This window comes from Grus americana, chromosome 1 (assembly GCF_028858705.1).
Source record: "Grus americana isolate bGruAme1 chromosome 1, bGruAme1.mat, whole genome shotgun sequence".
NCBI classification, from domain to species: domain Eukaryota; kingdom Metazoa; phylum Chordata; class Aves; order Gruiformes; family Gruidae; genus Grus; species Grus americana.
The window spans coordinates 219821175-219839195 of NC_072852.1; the positions used below are offsets into that span (position 1 = coordinate 219821175).

The following is an 18021-nucleotide window of genomic DNA, read 5'->3' on the forward strand; positions in this document are numbered from 1 at the left end:
CGTCCTTTGCGGAGGAAAAAAATCCCCTACCCCCAAGCTTTTAGGGAAAGACAAAGAGGGAAGCAGGCGAATGGCAGCTGCCTTCCAGCAGGGTGGGGATTCCAGGCATTCTTTGCTCCAGGAATTACAGCTTTCGAAAAGAGAGAGTTGTTGACGAATTTAACTTGGCAAACGGCAAGCATAGCTAATTCCACCGGTACAGGGGTTTCAGAAGTAAATGAACAGATTCAAGCCAGCAGTCAAACGTTACTACAAAACAGATTAGCATTAGATTTGCTTTTGGCTAAAGAGGCATGTGCGGATACTTAAAGCTAAAGGAAGAACATTGTTGCCTCCACACACCCAACGTGATGCAGGACCTCAGTAAACAACTAGATTGAATTAGGGCGGTAGCCAAGAGCAGCCGAGAGTTAAGGGAGGCGTCCGAAGACACTGGGGTGAATAAAATTCTACAGGGGACAGGTGGATGGTTTTTGACGGGACGGTTGGCCAGTTTGGTTCAAAGCCTTGCTGTCATAATAGCGGTAGCGATCGCGTAACGTGGTGCATTTTGCATAATGCTTAGTTGTGTGAAAAATGCCATAATGAATACTGTGTGGAAATAACGATGGATTTGAGACCCAACAGAAGGGAATCAATTCAATCGAGAGGGCAGTGGAAGAGCAGGAAAAACAAAAGTTTTCCCACTCGTGGTGGAATTGGTTAACCTCACGGCTACTGAACCTAACCTGGCTGAAGGAATTATTTGTAGTAATCATAGCTATAGTTGTTGTACGTATATCGTGTTGTAGAGTCAAAAATGTTGTCAAAATTATGCAATCCAGGTGAGACTCCCAAAGAGATCTTACTTTGGAAGTCTCAAAGGGGGGAAACATTGAGAAATTCTTTTACCAAACACCAATTAGCTTTGAATTTAACAAGGCCTATGAGCAATTAATGTGTACGGAGAAGATATCCTAACCTTGAGAACAGAAACATCCCGGCAGGATTGCCCAAACAGGGTTGATAAGGAAGAACAGCTTGGCTGGACAACAGAGCTGGGAAACATCCAAGCAGAAGAAACCCTCCTCAAGACTTGTGACCATAAAATGGAAAAAGGAGTGGGGGGGGGGCTAACTCCCCAAATGACCACTGACGACCACCCAAGACCCCTGCATACCGTAGTTTTGCAATGCTAGCATTATGTGAATATGGCGGAGATTTCTCGGAAAATGTATGAATATTCATGTCTTAAGGTATATAAAGGATCAACTTTTGGTTTAGGGTGTGCACGATAGGGGGAATTGTCCCCTGCGCATCTGGCGCCGAACAAAGCAACGCCTGCTTTCCAATACTAAAATGGAGTATTGGAGGGTTTATTATACCCTATTTGGTGATATTTCTGCTCCACCCCACGCTCCTTTTTCTCATCCCTGTCATTTTTTTGTTTCCCTGCATCATTCTCTCCTCGTCCAGCTCTCCCTCTTTGTCATTCTACCTCTCCTTTTTCTTCTTCTCTCTGTGCTTCTATGCTGTTCCCCGTCCCTCTTTTTTTCATTCTCTGTCCTGCAGCCCATCACTATTTTTGTCTTTCTCCATAGAAAGAGGTAGGGATAGAGTTAATCTTCTTTCTGGCAGATGGTGTAGCGCTGTGTTTTGGATTTAGGGTGAGAATAATGTTGAAAATGGCTTTACCTGGAGTCTTTGGCAGAAAGCACCAGGGGAGAGTCGAGGTCGACCCCTGGGGTTTTGGAGTCAGGGATACGGAGGATCCGAGGCCTGCTACGCTCCAACTGAAAAAGAGATAGCGGCAGCGTGCGAAGGGGTTCAAGCTGCTTTGGAAGCAACTGGTACCAAAGCACAGCTCCTCCTGGCACCTCAACTGCCAGCACTGGGCTGGATGTTCAAAGGGAGGGTCCCCTCTACACATCATGCGACTGATGCTACAGGGAGTAAGCGGGTCGCACCAATGACGCAGCGGGCTCAAATAGGAACTCCCAATCGCCCAGGAATCTTAGAAGCAATCGCAGACCAGCCAGAAGGCAAAGATTTTGGAGTATCACCAGAGGAGGAGGTGGCACGTGCCAAAGGGGCCCCACCATATAATAAACTGCCAGAAAATCAGAAGCAATACGCCCTCTTTGCTGATGGGTCCTGTCGCATTGCGGGAAAGCATCGGAGGCAGAAGGCCGCTGTACGGAGTTCTACACAATGAGTTGCAGAAGCTACTGAAGGATGAGGTGAATCGAGCCTGTTTGCAGAGGCAAAAGCCAGCTGGCTGGCTTTAGATGTCGCCGAATGAGAAAAGCTGCCTACGCTCTACCTCTATACTGATTCATTGATGGTCGCAAATGCCCTGTAGGGGTGGTTACAGCAATGGAAGCAGAGCAACCGGCAGTGCAGCGACAAACCCATCCGGGCTGCCCCATTGCGGCGAGGCATCGCTGCCTGGCTAGAGAAGCTAGTTGTGAAAGTACATCACGTAGGTGCCCGTGTACCCAAGAGTCGGGCTGCTGAAGACCATTACAACAACCGGCAGGCAGATCAGGCTGCTAAGATTGAAGCGGCTCAGATCTGGACTGGCAACATAAAGGTGAATTATTTATAGCTCGGCGGGCTCTTAGCACGTCAAGGAAGAGATGCAACATATAGATGGGCTCGCGATCGAGGGGTGGACTTAACCATGGATGCTATTGCACAGGTCATCCACGAATGTGAAACATGCGCTGTGAATGAACAAGCCAAGCGGTTAATGCCTCTGCGGTACGGAGGACCATGATTGAAATATATATATGGGGAGGCCTGGCAGATCGATCACGTCACTCTCCCACAAACCCGCCAAAGCAAGCGCTACGTGCCTACAATGGCGGAAGCAACCACCGGATGGCCAGAAACATATCCCGTGCTCGGCACCACCACCTGGAATGCTATCCTGGGCCTTGAAAAGCGAGTTCCACGGTGACATGGCATCCCAGAAAGAATCGAGTCAGACAATGGGACTCATTTACGAGAGAGCCTCTTAGACACTTGGGCCAAAGACCACGGCATTGAGCGGGTGTATCATGTTCCTCTTTGTGCATGAGCCTCTGGGAAAATCAAACGATACAATGGACCGCTAAAGACTACACAGAGAGCAATGCATGGTGGAACCTTCAACCATCGGGATACACGTTTAGCAAAGGCCACCCAGTTGGTTAATGCTAGGGGAATCTACCTATTGAGCTGGCCCTGCCCAATCTAACCTTTTACGTACCATGGAAAGAGCTAAAGTCCCTGTAGCGTGTACGAAGAATACGTTGGGGAAGGCCCCTTGGGTTACTCCTGCTTCAGGCAAACCGATTCACAGGGTTGCTTTTGCTCAAGGACCCGGGTGCGCTTGGTGGGTAACGCAGAAAGACGGGACAGTCCCATCCATACTTCAAGGGAATTCGATTTCAGGTGAGAATAGCCAATGATTTTACTCGTACAATGTTAACTGCTATATGATAATGCGTGTCATTGTTATTATGATCGCTATATGCTATAGTAATAGTATTACAGTAAGAATTATCCAGTTTAATGAACAACGAACTCTGGCAAAACTGAACAAAGAGCAGAGGTGATGAAACCAGAACGGGCTTCAGCGATGAGCGCCCAGCAACTTCCTTGAGATCGACATCTCAACCCACAGAACGTGAGCACAGACCGCACCAGACGCGTCAGCTACAAGTTTCAGATGCGGCACGCACCAATCCACCATCACACACCATCTCTCCTGCCCTGAAAGACCGTTATGACAGATAGAGCCCAAAGTCACGGACTAAATGAACTTAATGGACATTTATGAACGTCTTACAGACATTTTACAGCGGTGGTCCACTGATTATATCACAAGACAGGAAAAAACGGCAGCAATTAATCGCAATGTCTTGGAAAATGTGGGACCTGGACATGACACGGCCGGTATAGAATAAGGGGTGGATACTGTCCTGGTTTTGGCAGGGATAGAGTTAATTTTCTGGCAGCTGGCGTAGCCCTGCGTTTTGGATTTAGGATGAGAATAATGTTGATAACACATTGATATTTTTAGTTGTTGCCAAGCAGTCAAGGACTTTTCAGCTTCTCATACTGCCCTGCTAATGAGAAGGCGGGGGGCACCCAAGAAGCTGCAAGGTGGCGCAGCCAGGACAGCTGACCCAAACTAACCAAAGAGATATTCCATACCATACAATGTCACGTCCCATTTCTAACCGGGGGTCTCGTGCGGCATTGACTTTGGAGCCACGGCATTTATCTTCCCAAGTCACCATTACGTGTGACGGAGCCCTCTTTTCTTGGAGATGGCTGAATACCCGCAAGCTGATGGGAAGCGGTGAATGAATTCCTTGTCTCGTTTTGCTCACGCGTGTGGGCCGGGAGGCTGGGCAGCTGGGGGTCATGCATAGCATCGACTTCAGGCAATAAGAAATCGTGCTGTTCATCACTCGTTGCATATATATTATTATTATTTTCCTTCTCATGTTTGTTGTATTGAACTGTTTTTATCTCAACCCACGAGTTCTCTCACTTTCACTCTTCCACTTCTCTCCCCTGTCCCGCCGGGGGGACAGTGGGCAAGTGGCTGCGTGGTGCCTAGCTGCCAGCTGGAGCTAAAGCACAACACTCAATTTTTTTTAATTCTTCTCCATCTGCCCTTTAGCCCTTCCGCCTCTTTCTCCTGCATCCGGTCTCTCTTATTTATTCCTTCATTTCTATGTGCCTGGTTTTTGCTCAGTCTCTCTTCTTTCTACACCCTTGTCCCACTCCCCTTCCTTCTCTCATTCGCACCGTCCTGTCTTCTGGCTCCTTGTCTATCCTGGTTTCAGCTGGTATAGAGTTAATTTTCTTCCTAGCAGCTGGTATAGCGCTACGTTTTGTATTTAACATGAGCATAACGTTGATAACGCGCTAGTATTTTAGTTGTTGCCAAGCAGTCAAGGACTTTTCAGCTTCTCATACAGGCCTGCCAATAAGGCAGCGGGGGAGCACCTGAGAAGCTGGGAGAGGACACGGCCAATACAGCTCACCCAAACTGGCCAAAGGGATATTCCATACCATATGATGTCACGCTCCGGATATAATCGGTGGGTCGGGTGGGCGGCTCAGGAACTAGTCGAGCATTGGCTCCGCCAAGGAGGGATCCCTCTGAGCTGTTCCCAACAGAGCAGACCACCAGCACACAGCACCGGGAGCTCGGTACCTCCATCGGCTACGCGCTAAGCCGCCACGTATGGAGGAAGCCTTGTGGAGGAGCACCGTTGTAATAAGTAATTGGAGGTAATTTGGTGGTCAAAATGGGTTAGATGAGAAAAAGCAATCTTTCTGCACCATGCTGCAGCAGAGAACATCCTGTTTGGCAAGGCTTAACCAAAATGTTGCAAATTGCAGTGCTATGTTACTATGACAACTTGTATCTCTGTAACAAACTACCCAGACTTGGAGGAGCCACCATAACCGAAGAAGCAGAAAGGCGCGAAAATCAACCTATAAAGGGGGCTGCTTAGCTTGTTTGAATTTGCGAGCCCTTGGCGGAGCCGCGGCTCCCCGGCTGCCCAGCGCTGCTTTTGCTTTTCTACCTGGCGAGCCTTTGGTGGAGCTGCGACTCTCCGGCCGCCCAGCGCTGCTTTTGCTTTCCTACCTTAATAAATACAGATTGAATTTACTTTGGACTCTATTTGTCTCAATTTCAACTATAACAAATTTGGTGCCGTGACTCGGATCCAGACAGCCGACTCGGACTTCAACTCTGGGAAGGCGCCCCATCCTCGGATGGTCCTGGAGGAGATTCCGACTTAGCTCACCTGGATTTTCCGAACTGAGATAGGAAAGCAAAAAAAAAAAAAAAAAAGAGAAAAGAGATCCTGCATTTCCCCGTAATTTTTGTGCACGAAGAGCCGGATGAAGACTCGGGAATGAGTAAGTATATTGCGGTTCCGTTCGGTCGGGGTTTGGGTACCTGGAGTGCGAGTGACTGAGACGTCCACTGGGCTTAGTAGTCCACCGGGCGAAGCGAGTGTGGACCTCCTAATAGTGCGGTTCCCATTGTCCGCGAGGGCATGGGCCACGAACGGAGGGAAGCGAGTGAATTTTGAGTGAGAGAAGGCACTTTCGGAAGATGGGACAGGAGGAAAGTAAGGCTTCTGTTTCCATGCAGGAGATACGGGGTGGGGGTGGGCTCCCTGACATACCCCAAGATAGCCCGTTAGGCCCAATGATTTGATATTGGGATGGTCCCCCTTCTCGAAAAGGGAAGTCTAGGAAGATAATATTGGGATGATACCCCTTCTCGAGAAGGGAAGCCTAGGAAGAAAATGGTCCATTATTGTGTGAAAGTATGTGAAGTAAAACAGATAAGAAAAGATTTATATTGGCCAATTTATGGATCTTTGGAGGATTGGATATGTCGACAATTAAATATATATGTTAACAACAAACGAACATTTAATAAGGAGGAGAATGAATATGCCTTTTTATGGATTCTGGGCATGGCTCAGACTGCTAATTTGTTTAAGAAAAGGTGGGATATAGACGAACCTCCAGCGTCTCCCCCACCCTATGTTCCCCCTCCTCTGCTACCACAAGAACTTGAGGCGGATCTCCCTCCAACAGCACCCCCAGATCCTGGGGAAGATGCTCCTCCTTCTAATCGAATAATAACTAGAAGTCAAACTAGAGAAAGAAGAGAGGAAAATTTATTGTATCCGTTAAGGGAAACCGCTATGGGGGGGGCGCAACCTGGAGTTGGATTTGTACCTCTCAGCTCCGGGGATGTGAGGGAATTTAAAAAAGAAATGGGACACTTGTTAGAGGACCCATTAGGCGTAGCAGAACGTTTTGATCAATTCCTCGGACCCAACATTTACACTTGGGACGAGATGGAGTCTATTTTGAAGATCTTGTTCACAAATGAAGAGTGAGGGCATGAGACATTGGGATCAGAGGCATCAGCATGGTCCCACCGGAGATGTAAAATGGCCCCTACAGCGGCCCAATTGGGACAATCAAGACCCTGCACATAGAAATAACATGGTTGATCTCCGGAATATAATTCTATGATAATCCGGAATATAATTCATCTAATCCCCTGATTAGAGATTCTGTACCCAGAGGGCAAAATATTAATAAGGCCTTTAATGAACAACAGAAGAAATATGAAACCCCCACTGAATGGCTGGAGAGATTGAGAAAGAGTTTGCAGCTATATTCTGGGTTGGACCCCAATAGCCAAGTGGGTCAAGCCCTGCTGAAAACTCGATTTGTAGCTAAATCTTGGATGGATATATGGAAAAAGTTAGAGAAAATAGAAGATTGGCAGGTTTATTGTCACAAAAAGGGACATCTGCAGAGGAATTGTCGGAAAAGAATGCAGGATGAGGAGATTTTTAAGGAAGATTAGGGGGGTCAGGGGCTCTATTTGCTGGGAACCCCTAAGGTTACCGACCCCTTGATAAAATTGAATTGGTGCAAAGGGGGAACCTTTCAAGGTGCCCCTGATAAGAAATGTAGCAATAGAAGCCCCCAATAAATATGGAATGGGAACATTTTTACTGGTCCCAGAAGCTGAGTATAATCTTTTGGGATGAGATCTGATGGTGGGATTAGGAATCAATTTGGAAGTAGATCAGGAGAAATTAAAAGTAAGATTATGCTTATTAACTGTGGAAGATAAAGCCAAGATTAATCCAGAAACTTGCTATAGCCCAGGATTGGTGGGAAAATTAAATATCGAACCGATCACGATCTCTATAAAAGACCCAGACCAGCCAATTAGGATAAAACAGTATCCCATGTCCAGAGAAGGGAGAGAAGGGTTACAGCCAATAATTGAGAGGCTTTTGGCCCAAGGGCTTTTAGCCCATATTGCCCATAAAGAAGCCGGATGGGTCCTATTGCTTAGTACAAGATCTGAGAGCTATAAACAAATGTACCATTACCCGGTTTCCTGTGGTAGCTAACCCGCACACTATACTTAATCGGTTAAGTCCAGACTATAAATGGTATAGTGTTATAGATTTAAAGGATGCTTTTCGGGCCTGTCCCTTAGAAAAAGAATGTAGAGACTATTTTGCTTTTAGGCCTGAAGGGATTGAAGGTCTCTAAGTCCAAATTGCAGTTTACTGAAGAAGAGGTAAAAATATTTGGGGCATTGGCTCACGAAGTGACACAAAAAAAATTAGATCCTGAAAGAGTGAAAGGAATTTTGTCTCATAACAGCGCCCACTAATAAAAGACAGATAAGACAGTTATTGGGATTATTAGGGTATTGGGCGACAGTGGATAGAAAATTACAGCAGTAAGATAAAATTTTTGTATGAAAAAATAACTAAGAACAGGTTAGTAAAATGGACCCTTGAAGATGAGCGTTGGGAAAACATGAAAAGAGACCTGGTAAAAGCAACTGTCCTCAGTTTACCCGATATCTGTAAACCCTTTCAACTTTTTATCAATGTGGAAAACATGACAGCCTATGGGGTCCTGACCCAAGGGTGGGCAGGACAGAGAAAGCCTGTAGGATATTAAAATACTGGATCCTGTAAGCCGCAGGTGGCCCACTTGCTTACAAGCAATAGTAGCCACTGCGTTATTGGTAGAAGAGGTTGGAAAGGTCACCTTGGGAGGTGAACTAAAGCAAGTTTGCTCATGTGTATGCTGTTCTTTGCTTTTGCGAGGTTGTTTCCCTAACTGCTTTATCAGCTCCCTGAGATAAAGGAGAAGGTGTGTGTCCCTCCTAGCTCCTGCTCTCCCATGATAGGTCAGGGAGAGAGACACATCCTTGCTGCCATGGCTGAGCACACTGGTCTCCTGCAGTCTTGCGCTGGTTTTGCAGGAGCTCTGTGTGTGGCTGGATGTCTCTTAACCCTCCTGTGTCCCAGCCTGCTTCGAAATCAGCCTGCTTTAGCTACATTAAGGTGGTTGATTTTGACTGAAGTGGATTAGGGATTGTTCAGGAGAGTGGCGGGAGTTCCAGCAGAAGTGCTGTTACCAGGAACTGCCTTAACTGGTAGTAAGGTATACACCCCCCATAACATTTGAGGAGTCCGATACGGAGAGAAATTATTTGTGGATGGCTCCTCACGAGTGGTTGAAGGACAACGGAAATTGGGATATGCTATTGTGGATGGGTGCACCTTTCAGATAAAAGGATCAGGACCATTAAGTAAAGCTTGGTCCGCACAAGTGTGTGAGTTATACGCCATACTGAGAGCATTAAAACTTTTGGAGAATAAAATTGGAACCATTTATACCGATTCAAAATATGCCTTTGGGGTGGTACATACTTTTGGAAAAATTTGGGAGGAGAGAGGCTTAATTAACACCCAGGGAAAGAGATTAGTCTATGAAAAACTAATCCAAGAGGTATTAAAGGCTTTAAGGGGTCCACTGAAGATAGCTATAGTCCATGTAAAGGGACATCAGAAGGGACTAACCCACACAGTAAGAGGAAAAATAGATAAGGCTTTCACTCTCCAGGAACTGGATAAACTAAAACAAATTGGAGCAAAAAGATGGTGATAAATGGCTGCTACCAGATGGCAGAGAAATTCTTCTAGGGGAATACTGAATAAATTACACCATAAAACCCATTGGGGAATTCAGGCTTTAGTAGATCAGTTCGAAACAAACTATGCCTGTGTTGGAATATACGGTCTAGCTAAAAGGATTTTAGAGGGATGTTTAACCTGTCACAAAGTGAATAAACGACAGCTTACGGAAAAGGTTCAAGGGGGTTGTGAACTGGCTAAAAGACCCTTTGAGAAAATACAGGTGGATTTTACTGAATTGCCGAAGGTTGGGAGATATCAGTATTTATTACGTACTTTGTAGAAGCCTTTCCAGTGGTAAGGACTACTGCAAAGACAGTTATTAAAATTGTCTTGGAAGAAATTATTCCAAGGAATGGAACTATTGCGGTAATTGACTCAGACCGAGGCCCACATTTTACGTCCAAAATAATTAAAGAGACAACTGAATTGTTTGGTACAAAATGGGAATACCATACTCCCTGGCACCCGCAGAGTTCCGGGAAAGTAGAAAGAATGAATGGGGAAATAAACACCTAACCAAACTTATGGTGGAAACAAAATTGAATTGGGTTAAATGTCTATCGCTGACCTTGCTTTACATTAGAACTCAACCAAGGACAGATACTGGTATATCCCCCTTTGAAATGTTGTATGGGATGCCTTATGACTTTGGATTATTAGTAGAGCACCCGAAGGTCGAGGATAAAATTTTAACAGAATATATTTTAGAACTGACAAAAAGGAGACAAGAACTAAGAAAGAAAGGTTTGGTAGTACAAAGACCTCCCTTGGACATTTCCATACACCGAATCCAGCCTGGAGACCAGGTACTAATCAAAACTCGGAAAGAAGCCTCCCTGACGCCTCGTTGGGAAGGACCCTTTGTTGTTCTACTTACCACAGATACAGCTGTACGGACAGCGGAAAAAGGGTGGACTCATGCCAGCAGAATTAAGGGACCTATCTTCCCAGAAAGGTGGACTGTAACGTCAGAACCAGGAGACCTACCGGTAAATGAACCACTCCAGATCAGTGGTTCCAAATACACTACGAGAGGTCACCTTGAAGTGAAGAAAGAATACCTGACCAAACGGGGGGGGGTGGACTATACAAACTAATAGGAACCCCTCAGGTTTTTCCCTTTTGTTGTGAAAATAGATCTCCGGGGAATACCCTGCTTGAAACCCGGGTATTTATGTTGGGTTGTTTGCCAATGTTTAAATTGTAAATGGTCCTGTGTTTCATTTAAGAGACAACCTTATTGTACAGTGTGCTATAAGATTCGCCTGGAAACGGGCCCAACAACCAAACAGGTGGAAATATGTTTGAGAGATAACTCACTCTAAATTATTAACAGGATAACAACTAAATTCCCCTGAAGACTACCTGCTGCTGCCGAGAAGATATTAATATCCCGTTGCTCTCTGCTAAAGAGTAGACGAGGAAGGCAGAGAGGTACCGAACTGTGGGGACAATGAAAGTTGTTATCCTATTGATAGTCAGAATTGGAGATGAAAATTATACCAAGCAAGGATCCTGAATTGGACGCGGTTTGTGAAGTGTTGTCTAGGTTTGATCAACAAATTACTTATAAATAGAAAAAGGGGGGATTGTAATAAGTAATTGGAGGTAATTTGGTGATCAAAATGGGTTAGATGAGAAAAAGCAATCTTTCTGCACCATGCTGCAGCAGAGAACATCCTGTTTGGCAAGGCTTAACCAAAATGTTGCAAATTGCAGTGCTATGTTACTATGACAACTTGTATCTCTGTAACAAACTACCCAGACTTGGAGGAGCCACCATAACCGAAGAAGCAGAAAGGCGCGAAAATCAACCTATAAAGGGGGCTGCTTAGCTTGTTTGAATTTGCGAGCCCTTGGCGGAGCCGCGGCTCCCCGGCCGCCCAGCGCTGCTTTTGCTTTTCTGCCTGGCGAGCCTTTGGTGGAGCTGCGACTCTCCGGCCGCCCAGCGCTGCTTTTGCTTTCCTACCTTAATAAATACAGATTGAATTTACTTTGGACTCTATTTGTCTCAATTTCAACTATAACACCGTCTAGGCATCCGCTGCGCGCTGCTGAGCTGGTGAAGGGCAGGCAGGCGGTGCTGTGGAGGAGGAAAGGGCAGAGGCAGAGAGAGAAGCATCGGGGCAGCAAAGGTCTCCTGCCGGTGCCAGGAGCCCTAGCGAGTCACCCGTTATCTTTCTCTCGTGTGACCCGGTCCGTCTCTGCCACCCTGCACCAGATCTCCGCGGGCCCACCTACCCATCCGACTCCCCCAAACTTGTTTGTCTTCTGCCAACTCTGTCCTGTACTACTTCACCTATTAATCTGTAAAAAATATAGAAGCTTAGTTATAAGAAAACTTATGTTAACTAGAAAGCTGCTTAAGGCCTAGAACTGTTTTAAAGCCTATAATCGTGGGAAAGGGGTTTCTAATCAGGGTAATAGGTAATGAAGCTAACTGACCATGGCAATGTACAATGCTGCTACATTTCTTGTACAGCCCCTACCCAACCGGACAATAGGCCCGGGAACATTAATCTTATGAAGTTGTTACAGACAGGTGCATCCACAGCAAGGATACTGCACACACCTGCAAGAAGAGGGTCATCCAGCGGACATGGGTGCGCAACCACTGGCGACCACCAGAGACCCCTGAGGACCACTGACTCAAATCACTGAGCGTGCATGACGGGGAGGAGAATATGGACATGAATTCCAAGAAATGATTATCATAGGACTGCCTTTTCTTGGAAAATAATGAATATGAATATTTTGATTCTATATAACCTGTGTGTCGGTAACCACCCGGACACACATTTGGCGGAGCTGTTTCCCCCGTGCATCCAGCGCTGCAATAAAGCAAACCTAGGGTAACTCACCTCTGGTAGATTTAACAAATCTGTTTCCCTCTCCCTATTTTTTATTCCTCCCTCTGTACCCACTCACTTTTTAAATTTTTATGTTTCCTTCTCTTCATCTCCCTGTCCCTTTTGTAATATTTCTGTGTTTCTTGTATCCCATCAGTTTTTAAATTTTCTTTCCACATTGTCCTCTACCCATCTTCCCATCCCTACGTTTTATTTCTTGTACTCAGTTGCTTTTTAAAATTCCTTCTACATCTCTCTGTCTCCCTTTCTTGATTTTTTAAAATTGTTTTCTATGTTCCTTATAGGCCATTGCTATTTAATTTCTCTTTCAACAACTCCATTTATCCATCTCCCTTTCCCTGAATTTTAATTAATCCTTTTCTTCTGTATACCCCGCCACTTTTAAAATTTTCTTTCAATGTTTCCTTCTGTTCTCGTCCCCATTCCTACTTTTTTCTTCTTTCGCACATTTCTTGTAGCCTATTGCTTTTAAAAATTTCTACGTCTCCCTCTATCTGACTCCCCGTCTCTATTTTTTAATTCCTCCTTCTCTGCTCTCTACACAGTCGCTTTAAAAATTTTCAGTGTCTCCATTTAGTTTCCCATACTTGGTCCATTTTTTTGTCACATACCTCGTTGATTTTTACTCTTGCGCACATGCTATTTTCCCCCCTGTTCTTATTTATTTTATCCTCGTCTTTCCTTAAAGCTGTCGCATTTAAAATTTTCTTTCTATGTCTAAGCTTGTTTGCTTTGATGTCCCTATTTTTGTTTTCCCGTCTGCCCTATACCTCATCACTTTTAAAATTTTTTCAACATCCACTTTAACCAATTCTGCCTTATTTGTTTCTCGTCCATCCTGTACCCCGTTGCTTTTGAAATCTTCTTCCTATGTCTCTCTGTGTTTTTCTCCCTATTCTTGTTCTGTAACTTTTCCTTTTCTTTCCTTAATGCCTCTGCTTTTATCATTTGCTTCCTCTGTGTGTCTCTATCACCCTACCCTTATTTTTATTTTTTCGTGTCTTTCCTTAATGTCTTTGCTTTTAAAATTTTCTTTTGATGTCTACTTTAACCCATTTGCTGTCTTTATTTTTAAATTTTTTCCCATGTGTTCTGAACACCATCGCTTTTCCATTTTCATTCCACATCTACTTTTATCAAGCTCCCTATCCATATTTTTAAATTTATTGACGTCCGTCACGTACCCCGTCACCTCTTAAATCATATTTCCTTGTCGGCATCTATTTTTTACCATATCCTCATTTTAAATTTTTTTTCTTGCCTGGCTTAATGCCATCCCTTATTACATTTTCTTTCTGTGACAACTTTTACATTGATGTCTGTTTTTTTATTGTTTTCTTGTCTTTCCCATACTCCATCGCTCTCCAAATTTTCTGTTTAAGTCTCTATATCTAGTTTTTCGTCCCATTTTTATTTTTTCTCCTGCATTTCCTGTACCACAACTTTTAAAACTTCATTTCTGCACGTGCCGGTTTTGGACGGGATAGGGTTAGTTTCCTTCATGGTAGCCAGTACGGGGCTACGTTTCGGATTCACGCCAAAAACAGCGTCCATACTACGGCGGCGCTTTAATTATCGCTGATATTTTGTTAATATCGCCGATATTTTGTTCTAGCTACTTGCCTGTTCGTAAGGGTGTTTTGTAGCGTTTCTGATGCATATTTTTAATTTTCTATGGTTTTCTGGCGCTTTCTCTCCTTTGGGACTCATCTAGTTCTGTTAAGGGAGTCAGTCGGAGAGACTGTTGAGGTTAGCTGACAATTTACAGTAAGTAATTTACTGTTCAGCCAGAGATATTTTTGAGAAGGGCTTCTCACAGGGTCTATTCCAGCTTTGTCATTTGGTTTTATCCAGAACGTAGTTCCGGTAGAGGTTAGGCGGTACATGCGGTCTCACTCAAAATGACATGTAAGCCCAGAGCATTTTGGGGTTTTTTTATAGTAAACTAACAGACATAATTTTCAACAACAAGATTGTCATTGCATTTAATTAACTACTGTGCAACAACATTTAGCGTACCATTTATCTTTTGCTGTATACAGCCCAGAAAAATCAAAACTAATTACATACCCGGTCACATCATCAATACGATAAATGGAGTCACAGTAAAAGAGCGGGTATCGTTGTTTCCAGCAAGAGCTGCTTTCTCTATTCAGCACTTAGCACACCATAAACTCAAGACAGGTAAGAAAATCCACTGCTGCCTCTCTGGCCGCTTTTAAGCCTTGTGGTGGTCAGCCCCTCCCCTTTCCCAGGGGCTGGTGGGAACGATGGTGGGCGGGGCCCGGGGTATATGAACCGCAGGCCTCTGCCAGGGAGCTCAATCTGCTTCCAGGCTTGTCTGGTATCAGAGCTATGCTGGTCCTTCAGTCAAGGGCAGCCTTAGCATCAGTTTGGCTTTTTGGGTAGATGCACCCAAGATAAGAGTCTCGGGACTGGTCAAGGTTAAGCAGTGTGTTTAATAGAAAGTATGCTTTATGCAGATTTGGTGGGGTTTTTCATTTATTATTTTTTAGGTCAGTATTTTTATATTGAGCATTCTGAGGTTTGTAAGATCATTTAATAATATGTATTTCTTTTTTTTTTTCTAGGTCCATTGCATTTTACTGGAATTCCTGATTTTACAGAAGATGGAACCTTGGGGGTTTTTTCTCCAGTTTTCCTGTAAACTATGTAAGATTCCCGTAGTATTTCTGTTAATAAGACTGACGATGAGATTATCTAGCAGGGATTAGGGTCAGCATCTTGTACATATTTGTTCACAGAGTTTTAGCATTTCTGAAGAAAGCAGCAGGGATGTAAGGTATAGTGTCTTTCAGGCTACGGGACAGCTCGCCGCTTTTCCCGATCGCCCACGGAGTACCACGTTGTACCTAGAACCTTTGCGGCTTGCTGCAGGCTTCTCGTAGATTATAAGCATCGGGACTTTGTTTTGTTTTGCAGGCTCATAGCTCGTGGGAAGATAGAAAGTAAGAGTCATCTGCAGAATGCAGGGTAAGGCTTTGAGGAGCGGCTGACACGGGGGGTTTGGGGGGCGCAAATACAAGGAGAGAGCTGTCAGGAAGGAGCGGGGCTCCTTCTCAGAGTTCAGGAGAAGAGAAGGAGTTTCTAAAGTTTTGGGACCGAGGGACAGTTGTGAAAGAGGAGGGCTCATCACCCATTCTCAGGTAAGTTTTACAGTTGGATTTGGGTGGCACCAAGGTCTATTCTAGCTCAGTCTCATCGCAGCCAACTGGAGGCACGACGATCCCGAGACATGTGGCGTAAGTTATCCGGCCCTCGGCACGGCCATAAGCGGAGCTGGATGTCAGAAGAGTCTCATCTTGTGAAGCATGGGGTAGGTTAAAATATACCTTCCTGAACTCTGAAGTCTCTGCTTCCCTGTACCTTCTGCTTTCTTTATTCCCTGACTTAATTTTTGCATCCATCCCTTCACCGTCCATCTGGATGTCACAGTTACTTAGAGACACAGACTAGGCATTTATTTCCAGCGCAGGCTCGAGCGACCGTATTCCCTGGAATTTCACGGTGAAGAGGATGCATATCGCCTGCGCTCGTAACGGTCTCCAGCCAGGGGTCTGTCTTTTATTGTGGTCCTGACACAAAGCTGCTTCTATTTTCTAGTTTTACCTTTTCCGTAAGCGAACGATGAGGCTTGCTCTAGTACTGGTCACAGCAGTTATGTTCTCTTGTTCTTGGAAGCATTTAGGGTTAGCGTAGAGGAGAGGGGTGTCTGGGAGGAGTCCCATTTAGGCAGGCAAAGGGAGCGGGTTGCTCATCAGCATGATGCTAGACTGGGCAGGGCAGTTCCAGCCTGTGTTTGCGGTGTTGTGTGTCTTGTCCTGTGTGTCTCAGCCCTTCCTCGGGTCTCAACGCCCTCTTTGCGCTCAAAGGGCACGGCGTGCTTCTCGGGCGCCATCCCTAGGCTCTCAAACACCTGTATTCATCGGTGTAGCGCCAATGGGGCGCTTCTTTTGCTTGCCTCGCAAGCTTACGGCGTGGATCGTTCTGCGTGTCGGAAGCTTCCGGCGGGTCCTTTTCTTGCAGCCTCATCCCCGGCTGCATCGGGAGCTCTGCTCTCCAGCCGTCCGTTCTCAGGGACCGAGGCTTCTTCTCTGCATCGTTACGTCCTTAGGTCTTGAAGAGAGGCTTCTTGCCGCATCCCTCGCCCTGGTTTTGACCGTAGCTTCTTACAACTGGCTATCACGGTCCATTCTTTTCTGGGGTTGCCATAGAGCTTCCTCACCCGGGCGTCGTGCCCTGTAGGTCGCCTTGCGTGGCAGCCTCTCCGGTCCGGGAGTCGTTCCTCTCGCTGAGAGTTTTCTCTCACTTGTGATTTGTGTTGTTTGTAGCCTTCTGTGTAGCGTTGATCCCTGTGCGTGTGTGTCTTGGGCGTGGAGCTGCTCTGCCCAGGGCTGTCGAGTCCAGGGTTAGGTGGAATAGCAATAGAAGCGTACGGTTAGTGTGTCAGTATGGCCAGTCTGGAATTGTTTGGCTCTCGCTTGGCATCTGGCTGACTTGTTTAATTATTTTGGGGTTTTTTTTTCAGATGCAGAGAGGAAGCGCACCAAAGAGCAGCACAGGAGGGGAGCAGAGCGCCGTAAGGAGGTGGGTCAGCCAGTGGTGTCGGAGGGAAGGTGTGGCTGGTGCCTATATGACTCCATTCAGATTTGTGTGTGGCTTTTATTTTGAAGGTGCAAAGCTGGATATGGACCCCGTAGGACACAGACACGGGAGGTGACTCAGGCCAGGTGAGCGGCGACTAGCGGGCTGAAGTACAGCAGTTATTTTTTCCGGTGTCGCATTGCTGTTTAAGATACAGGGATCCTTTGTTTGTGTTTTCTAGGTGGGGCGCAAGGACGGCAGCCCAAAACGACGGAGGCCAGGTGAGCAAGTGGCTGAGGTCAAGGAGGGGGAGGTAGGAATCGGTGCGGGCAAGCTGCAGTTTTGGGCAGTGTCTGAGCACGTGCCTCTCGCTTGATTTTTGGCAGGTGCCGCAGGGAGCCTCGGAGGGGCGAAGCCGCGTGCTGACGAGCGTTCCGAGAAGGTGAGGCGCTTGTCAGTGTCTAATAGCAAAGCAGTATATGGCACCTAGTTTGAGCATTTCCCTCTGGTCTTGCAGGCGCTGCGTGGCCACCTTTTGGACCGGATGTCCGTTTGAGGTGAGCTGGAGGAACGGCGAGGGCGGTTGTGGGAGCGGTGACTTCTGACAAACGTAGGAGTAATTTTGTGTCTCTTGGCCTCTTAGGGGCCACGAGGGATGATGGCTGCAGGGGTCAGTCTCTGGACCGAGCAGGTGAGCGGAAAGACACGGTGCTTCTGAGGAGGGGGGGGTGTTGTGGGCAAGGTTGGTGTTGACTGGTGCGATGCTGACTGATGACATTGTTTTGTTTGTTTTGGTGATGTGTTTACTCTAGGTGAAGAGGGTCCAGACGACTGCGGGAAGATCCCAGTTAGCCGATGCACAATGCGCATGTTGTTTGTTGTGGATGGATTCAGATCCCCGGCCCTCTGAAAGCTAAGTTGCGGGACCGGGGCCAGGGAAGGAGCGGGCCGAGGAGGGGGCAAGTTTGGGGGTCGCAGGGGAGATGTGTTGCGTTTAGCGTAGG

The 18021-nt window shown here is 46.1% G+C and overlaps 1 long non-coding RNA gene across 1 annotated transcript; it reads left to right on the forward strand.

The window, feature by feature from the left end:
* The first annotated feature begins 17266 nt into the window (after positions 1-17266).
* On the forward strand, positions 17267-17575 carry LOC129213911 (uncharacterized). Its single transcript, XR_008579566.1, has 3 exons — positions 17267-17315; positions 17404-17459; positions 17535-17575. It is a non-coding gene; the product is annotated as an uncharacterized LOC129213911 (long non-coding RNA).
* The last annotated feature ends 446 nt before the right edge of the window (positions 17576-18021 follow it).